Source organism: Oncorhynchus masou, chromosome 25 (assembly GCF_036934945.1).
Source record: "Oncorhynchus masou masou isolate Uvic2021 chromosome 25, UVic_Omas_1.1, whole genome shotgun sequence".
NCBI lineage: Eukaryota > Metazoa > Chordata > Actinopteri > Salmoniformes > Salmonidae > Oncorhynchus > Oncorhynchus masou.
In genome coordinates, this window is record NC_088236.1 from 37,316,792 (window position 1) to 37,325,358 (window position 8,567).

At 44.8% G+C, this 8,567-nt stretch overlaps 1 pseudogene; it reads right to left on the reverse strand.

The window, feature by feature from the left end:
- Nucleotides 1-1,432: 1,432 nt before the first annotated feature.
- LOC135513629 (uncharacterized) lies at nucleotides 1,433-8,093 on the reverse strand (annotated as a pseudogene).
- Nucleotides 8,094-8,567: the final 474 nt, after the last annotated feature.

Sequence of the window (8,567 nt, forward strand, 5' to 3'; positions counted from 1 at the left end):
TTAGTTTTGTTGACGTTGAGTGTGAGGTTATTTTCCTGACACCACACTCCGAGGGCCCTCACCTCCTCCCTGTAGGCCGTCTCGTCGTTGTTGGTAATCAAGCCTACCGCTGTTGTGTCGCCCGCAAACTTGATGATTGAGTTTGAGGCGTGCGTGGCCACGCAGTTGTGGGTGATCAGGGAGTACAGGAGAGGGCTCAGAACTCACCCTTGTGGGGCCCCAGTGTTGAGGATCAGCGGGGTGGAGATGTTGTTGCCTACCCTCACCACCTGGGGGCGGCCCGTCAGGAAGTCCAGTACCCAGTTGCACAGGGCGGGGTCGAGACCCAGGGTCTCGAGCTTGATGACGAGCTTGGAGGGTACTATGGTGTTAAATGCTGAGCTGTAGTCGATGAACAGCATTCTCATATAGGTATTCCTCTTGTCCAGATGGGTTAGGGCAGTGTGCAGTGTGGTTGAGATTGCATCGTCTGTGGACCTATTCGGGCGGTAAGCAAATTGGAGTGGGTCTAGGGTGTCAGGTAGGGTGGAGGTGATATGGTCCTTGACTAGTCTCTCAAAGCATTTCATGATGACGGAAGTGAGTGCTACGGGGCGGTAGTCGTTTAGCTCAGTTACCTTAGCTTTCTTGGAAACAGGAACAATGGTGGCCCTCTTGAAGCATGTGGGAACAGCAGACTGGTATAGGGATTGATTGAATATGTCCGTAAACACACCAGCCAGCTGGTCTGCGCATGCTCTGATGGCGCGGCTGGGGATGCCCTCTGGGCCTGGAGCCTTGCAAGGGTTAACATGTTTAAATGTTTTCCTCACATCTGCTGCAGTGAAGGAGAGTCCGCATGTTTTGGTTGCGGGCCGTGTCAGTGGCACTGTATTGTCCTCAAAGCGGGCAAAAAAGTTATTTAGTCTGCCTGGGAGCAAGACATCCTGGTCCGGGACGGGGCTGGTTTTCTTTTTGTAATCCATGATTGACTGTAGACCCTGCCACATACCTCTTGTGTCTGAGCCGTTGAATTGTGATTCTACTTTGTCTCTATACTGACGCTTAGCTTGTTTGATTGCCTTGCGGAGGGAATAGCTACACTCTTCGTATTCGGTCATGTTTCCGGTCACCTTGCCCTGATTAAAAGCAGTGGTTCGCGCTTTCAGTTTCACAGTTGGACGCCATACTTGTGAAAAAAGCTATTACTGAGATCATGTTTATTACCATTATGATTCAGAGGTTTTAAGTTACATATACATGATACACATGATGTGCATGTATGTATGCTGTGCATTGTTGATGTTATTGTTTTTTTTTTAACTACTGTTAATGCACACTTCAACGGTTTAAAATAGGGGATAGTGGATCATTGAGATGCGTTTGGAAATGAGAAGCTTTGAGGAAATATTTATTCACCAAGCAGACTTTTTGAGTTATCTGATTGTGGTCACTAGGTGGGGGTGTTGTTTAAGCAATTTTTTTGTTTCCACAGGAAATAGGATAAGATGCTGGTGACCAATAGCAAGAGTCCAGCAACACACATTCTTCACCTGGGCCTCCAAGTCCTGCTTCTGCCCAAAGTGGCACACAAAGCCTGTCTACCAACAACAGAAAACATGATTAGATCCGAGGAGTTAGAGTGCAAGATTCACAACAACAGCCACAACAGTACAACGTAACCACATTTTAAACTGTAGCCTAGTCTTACTATGCCAGTGAAGAAACTTGACCAGTGAACTTACCCATCCACCCTTGTCCCTAATCTCTGGACAGATGACCCTCTCCACATAACCCCCCACACACTCCTTAAACTGAGGCACTATTCCGTCCAAGCCACTCTGGAGGCAGTGCAGGGCCATCTGGCCAGTCAGCACATACACAGCACTGCGCTCCAGGCCAGGTCTCGCCTCCGTCCTCCGGGGGTTGGTGGGTGCAAAGTGCTTGTCTAGGATGGCGGTGAGCATGGGGCAGGCTGAGATCTCAGTCACATCCTGGAAGACGCGTGGCTAGCCCATGAAGAAGATGGGGAACCTAATGAGAAGCTGGTCCCCAACATGGGGCAGGGCTGCTGCCGTGGCTGTAGGGGGTGGCCCAACGTGGCCGTCGGTCTTTGCGGTCACATAGTTGATGTAGTCTTGTAACATCAGATAGGCCTCTTGTACCAGGGGGTCAGGACTGTTTATACCACTCCTGCTCAATAGCCACTCTGACTGATAATTCACCTCTGGCTGACTGACTCCCTGATGCAAATCACAAAGTTGTGACTTGCAAAAAAGCAGTGGCCCGTTCACAGATAAACAGTCCCTGTGCCAAGCAGCCCTCAGCCATCCTCTCAGTAATGGCCTAGTACAGGGTTAGAGATCCAGGCACCCTTGAAATTACTAAGAAATGATCAACAACTGCACTGCACATGCTGACTAACACAGTGGGTAAAAAAAAACAGTGGGTACAAAACATGTAGCTACCAAAATAAGTGGAATGTTTTACAGTTATTATTAGCTAAATCTGGGCAAATCTCTAACACCCGAATTTGTTCGACTAATGTCATATTATACATATTGTACAATATTTGAATATACCATATCCTCAAATGTCAACTAGTACAGCAAATGTGCCCATGTCCAATAAACAACACTAGCAATCATCAGATAAAGCATTTACAACTCACCTCTTCCTTCCCACCAAAACACGTGGTACCAAGACATACACACACCAACAAAAAAAGGAAAAGAGGAACAGCTGACGGGATAACAGCGGGACCAGAGCAGTCTGTAGTTCAATAGGACTAGGTCACCACCGGCTCGGCTCGATGCTGTCTTTAACCAGGCTATATTTAGAGGCCTTGTTGGAAAATGACACTGACTCCTACCTCCTATGCACAATCATCAACCCTCTGACACACCGCCCCGCTCCAACACAAGCCGAGTTAAATATAGATCATAGAGAGTGTGTGGCTGGGTGTGGAAACAGGTTAGCGTTAACAGTCTGTGAGTTCTTGTAGACCGGGGAAGATAGACAGAAGGGGTAGGCCATAATACATTGAAATAATCAGTTGATAGGTTTCATCCGTCACTGAGCTATTGCCTTTGAAACCCATTCAGAGATGTTTATGTTGGGATTCTGCCCTCATCATACTGTGATGTTGTGCTGCTTTGCATAGACGTTCCATTATACCGTTTTAGCTCTGGAGTATGTATCCTGGAAGCTTGTTATTGATGTTTGATTGTGCTATTTTAATTTAGAGATCTGTGATCAATCTCTGCAACACACGCACGCACACGCGCACACGCACACACACACACACAGTATTACAATAAACACACATGCACAATCCCACTCTTTCTCTTACAGACATAGTATAGAATGTGCTTCTTCCAGTCTGTCAGTAATGTGCGTGATGCTCGTCAGGGCAATGTGGTGAGGAGGCATAGGCTTTAGGAGCTTGGTGCCGCTAAAGGCTTTGCACTACTAACCATTGTTTTCGTCCAATGGGAGTCTGCCAATCTAACCATCCATTCTTCCACCTAGGGATATAGGAACAATGCTACCCAGTTAAGTGCAAGGCAATATTCACATGCAAGCACTGGGACTTCCACTAGGGTACAGTGCTGTGTCACTGAACTGATGTTATGCTTATGAGTAGCAGTCAGTATTTGTTTGAACTGAAAATGATGGTTTTGGAATACTGTAGATTTGTTATTTATGATTGAAATAACAGAGATCAGGAAATGGTTTACTTTGTACTCTGTGCCCTGCAGCTCTGTACACAGTATGGCCTAGGCACCAGAGATATGGAAACAATAATAATAATCTTTAACACATTGTCAAGCAATTTGGGTTTCTAGACATTTCTAGTGATTATGCCTATTGCAGTCAAGTGATTTTCTGTTGTTTTAAAGAGACGAAAAGCAGAGTGGTGTTATTGCTACAGTGTATGGTTTCACGACACACTCGTTAAATGTTTGTGTGTGGATCTACACTGGCATGTGAGTGTTAACTATCTATTTACACTTTAATCTGATGGAGCACTCGGGGACCAATCAAATGCACTCAACATGGCATTTACTACTGTTTACTCCACTGATTAATAATCTACGACAAAGACATGCTCAAGTGGCACCAGTAGCAGCTCTGTGTGTTTGCCCATCTGGTACATACATTGGGAATGTGCACGCAGAAGTAGATATGGAAAACCCCAAGAACCCTCATCCACCCCCATGGATAGATGAGAGAGAGAGAGAAAGAGAGAGAGAGAGAGAGAGAGAGAGAGAGAGAGAGAGAGAGAGAGAGAGAGAGATGAATTGCGGGTGCAACATGCTTTCTGAATATCAAAATGAGAAAATGTTGTAACATTACAGTGAGCGTGTAAGATGGCTACCCTCTCCTCATAGAGGAGTCAGGGTGCAGGGGGAAGTGATATCGTTGATAGTACCCGCTATCAGGGCTCTCATATGTTCATGTGGCAACATCTGCAGGGGGGAACCTTCTGTCTAGAGTTTTACTGTAGGCTACGGGGCCCTTTGAAGTTGGTTCAGTCGCAGACAGGGAAAGTAAAAGTGCTTAAACAGATGGCAGAAAATACACTCTGACAGTTTCATCTGACAAGCTGATTACAGGAGAGCTGCTTCCCAACGCCAGCTTTGGTCGGAAGCTAAAGTAGTTGAGAGTATGTGAGTATGTTACTTACTGCGGTTTCTTTGTCCTTGGTGAAACAAGGATTTTTACTGTTTAGCCTTTCTCATACAGTACATCTTACACCTGATTGAGTGTAAAAACAGTCTCCTCCTTTTCCAAAAGAATCACAGGATATTGTGGAAACACCCTGCAAGTTATGCCCTTTAGATGGTAGATTCCTCTTGTGAAGTCTGCAGAAACACAAGCTATTTTTGCCCTATTCATTGGGACAATATACTTAATCCATCCTGTCTGTCTGTTATCTTTAAATCCCTAAGTATGTATATATGTCAGTGTTCAGGAAGTTTCTAATCAATATCTACAGAGAACTTGAAGCAATTGGACGTTTTTTACCTTTACTATAAAAACTGCTCAATATAAAGCTGCAAGGTGACTGAGAAAGGTAAAATGAGACACACAAATGAAAAAACACCCCCTCTATACCTTTATCCACCCACCCCCACTCAAACAACCACACAACTGATGCTGATCTTCCCGCCTCTATTGTGTGAGCCTCCAATCACCCTCACAGAGGGGGGGCTTGGCGGAAAGATGAGGAAATTGCTCTGAATTTGCCGGTAATTGAAAACACCTATACCACCCTGTGTCCCTATCTCTACCTGACCTCAAACATCCACACCCCTCTACCTCCCCTGTTACTGCCTTTTATTCCCAAGCAGTCTTAATGGCTCACATACCCCAACCTGTCCTCTGTCTCCCACCGGACTGAATTGATGCAAACGATTGGGGCCCATTTAGTGTCTGGAGGAGAGGTGACCCATTTGTGCTGTGTGCCCTGCTGTCTCCCACCCCACCTACATTGTCCCAATTGCAGGTATTGATGCTCCGCCATTGTTTCCCCCTCTGCCCAGGGGGTAGAGTGGTTTGGAGGAAATTGGGGGACCCCTCAGGCGTAGATGGCGTTTATTGATTTCTGCCTTCCCTTCCTATTTTTCTTTTCAGATACCAAAGCCAAATCTGAGGAGGTGTTTGCCGTTAAGTGGCATCATTCTGGGTTCTGTACTGTAGATGCAGAAGCCACATTTTCTTCATGCTGGGACGATGACAATAGAGAGATGAATGTGTCTTTCTGAATGGTTGTCTGTCTGTGATCGCTGTCTGACTGGGTCTCTGTGCTTCTGAAGTTAACTTCAACACTCTTCTCATTTGTCTTCATGAATGTATTTATTTTTAAAAAATATATAAAATTTAACCAGGTAAGCTAGTTGACAACTGCGACCTGGCCAAGATAAAGCAAAGCAGTGCGAACACAAACAACAACACAGAGTTACACATGGAATAAACAAGTGTACAGTCAATAACACAATAGGAAAAAAAAAGAAAGTATGTACAGTGTGTGCAAATGGCGTGAGGAGGTAAAGCAACAAATAGGCCATAGTAGCGAAGTAATTACAATTTAGCAAATTAACACTGGGGTGATAGATGAGCAGATGGTGATGTGCAAGTAGAAATACTGGTGTGCAAAAGAGCAGAAAAGTAAATAAAAACAATATGGGGATGAGGTAGGTAGATTGGGTGGGCTATTTACAGATGGGCTATGTACAGCTGCAGCGATCGGTTAGCTGCTCAGATAGCTGATGTTTAATGTTGGTGAGGGAAATAAAAGTCTCCAACTTCAGTGATTTTTGCAATTTGTTCCAGTCATTGGCAGCAGAGAACTGGAAGGAAAGGCAGCCAAAGGAGGTGTTGGCTTTGGGGAAGACCAGTGAGATGTACCTGCTGGAGCGGTGCTACGGGGGGGGGGTTGTTGTTATCATGACCAGTGAGCTAAGATAAGGCGGAGCTTTACCTAGCTTAGACTTATAGATGACCTGGAGCCAGGTCATCTATGAGTGCGACAAATATGTAGCGAGGGCCAACCGACTAGAGCATACAGGTCGCAGTGGTGGGTGGTATAAGGGTATGCTGGTGATCATTATACAAGTTAATATTCACTGAGTATAGCAATTAGCAACATCTTCTTAATATTGAGTTGCACCCCCCCACCTCAGAACAGCCTTAATTCATTGGGGCATAGACTCTACATGGTGTCCAAAGCGTTCCACAGGGATGCTGGCCCATTTTGACTCCAAAACTTCCACCAGTTGTGTCAAGTTGCCTGGATGTCTTTTGGGTGGTGGACCATTCTTGATATTCACAGGTAACTGTAGAGCAGAAAACCCAGCAGCATTGCAGTTCTTGACCCAAACCTGTGTGCCTGGCACCTACTAACATACCCCTTTCAAAGCACTTAAATATTTGATCTTTCCCATTCACCCTCTGAATGGCACACATACACAATCCATGTCTCAGTTGTCTCTTCTCCTTCATCTAAACTGTTTGAAGTGGATTTAACAAGTGACATCAATAAGAGATCATAGCTTTCACCTGGTCAGTCTATTTCATGGAAAGAGCAGGTGTGCTTAATGTCTTGTATACTCAGTGTTTAATATTGGTGATGTCAGTGGAGACTGCTGAGGGGAGGACAGCTCATAATAATGGCTGGAATGGAGTCCATGGAATGGCATCAACCACATAGAAACCACCTGTTTGATGTGTTTGATACCATTCCATTAACTCCATTCCAGCCATTATTATGAGCCGTCCTCCCCTCAGCAGCCTCCACTGTGTGATGTATGCATCTCAGATATGTTGAGTTCTATGGGGGACAGTAAATTATATGGATAGAATACAGTGTTGAGGTCAAGGTCAGGTTAAGGTAGAGTGGGTGCTGAGCTTCCTAAAGTGGTTAACTTTTATTCAAGTGTTCTCTATCTATTAGCCTGCATTAGCAGTTAGATCCATTGGACCAACCAGCTCTAAACCTCTCCTTCACATCGTAAACTATTCCAAACCTGGATGAATTTAGCAAGCTATTAAAATGTAAAACAATCTCTATCAATGTGCTAGGACCTGGGCATACAGAAATAGAGCTGAGAGGATGTTCTGATCATTGTTGTGAAGGAGGGGTGAGAGTTGACTCTCCTGTGGAATATGAGCTGCCTCTCCATACCAATAACTCCCTCTCACTGTCAGACCTGTGACATGATGAGAGCTCACCCACTGGAATATGTATCAGTCTCAACTAGCATTCTCTGCCTGCTCTTCACCACATTAACATGTTCACGCACACACACACACACACACACACACACACACACACACACACACACACACACACACACACACACTCTCTCTCTCTCTCTCTCTCTCACACACACACACCCACACAGTCAAGGACAAGGGGGATATGTGTGAGTACCTGCTATCTGTATTTGAGATAATGAGATAAAAATTATAATTGTTTAAGACAAAGAACTAGCAGAGTGCTGCATTAGTAGATGCTTACAAAAACACCAAAGTAATTACATGAATTTAGATTAGGTTTTTATTTTTCATTTCTCTGTTACTCTCACAGTTTTGTTTCTCACCTCCATATTTCTGTGCATTCCCACATGAACGACTGCTTGCTTTTTGCCCTTTAATCCTTCCTATCGATCATATAGGCCAGAGGTTCCCAAACATTCAACCTCCAGCTGCGTATTATATAATAATATAATAATAATCAATCATTGTCAGGCAGGACTAGGTGTGTGAGGAAGAATCAGGTGCAGACAGCAGAGAGTTCCACAGGAAGAAGTACACTTTAATACGGCACAAAAAGCAATGCCCACAACACAGGACGCGGAAAAATATGGACCAACCCAAAACACAGGGTACCAGGTCTAGAACACGAACACACATAAAATACACACACACGTAACACAATAATAATCCCGCACAAAACAAGGGCGGGTATACACACTTTAAATAAGGAAGCCCATCAAGCAAACACAAAAGACACAGGTGCAACTAATAAGACAAAACAAACAGAAAACGGAAAGGGAATCGGTGGCGGCTAGTAGGCCGGT